This window comes from Phalaenopsis equestris, unplaced genomic scaffold (genome assembly GCF_001263595.1).
Source record: "Phalaenopsis equestris unplaced genomic scaffold, ASM126359v1 Scaffold210600, whole genome shotgun sequence".
In the NCBI taxonomy this organism is placed as follows: domain Eukaryota; kingdom Viridiplantae; phylum Streptophyta; class Magnoliopsida; order Asparagales; family Orchidaceae; genus Phalaenopsis; species Phalaenopsis equestris.
Window position 1 is genome coordinate 9,802 of NW_018229675.1, and position 635 is coordinate 10,436.

The 635-nt window shown below is 32.1% G+C and overlaps 1 protein-coding gene across 1 annotated transcript in view; it reads right to left on the bottom strand.

Annotated features, from left to right (window-relative positions):
* LOC110036769 (vesicle-fusing ATPase-like) overlaps nt 1-635 on the bottom strand; it is a gene marked incomplete at both ends in the record, with an annotated part of 17,369 nt that overhangs the window by 9,235 nt on the left and 7,499 nt on the right. The window lies entirely within an intron of this gene.

A 635-nucleotide genomic window follows, 5' to 3' on the forward strand; every position in this document is an offset into this window, starting at 1 on the left:
AAAGCAAGCTTCCCCCCTTTCCGGCCGGGGCGGCGAACAAAAGAGGAGACATAATCGAGCTCGAGATTTTCGTAGAACACAGAGGGGAAGTTAGGAACACCATTAGCGGTGACACTGGGGTAAAAGCGAGGCCTCTGACTAGTCTCACCACGGCCGCCAGCCGTGATGGCGGCGAAAGAACACACCATTATGAAGGATCACCCAAATCGCCATAGAAACGCAAACCCTAGCAGCAGAGACGGAGACATCCCGTACATCTACATATATATATGTACATATATATATGTACATATACATATGTACATATGTATGTATGTATATGTACATATATATGTAGATATGTAGATATATGCATGCTAGAGAATGTACATATGTAGATATATATATGTATATATGTACATATATATATATGTACATATGTACATATATATATATATATATATATCTACATATATATAGATATATATATGTACATATAGATATATATATGTACATATATATATATATATATGTACATATACGTACATATATATATGTACATATATATGTACATATATATATGTACGTATATGTACATATATATATATGTACATATATGTACATATATATATGTACATATATGTACATATATATAT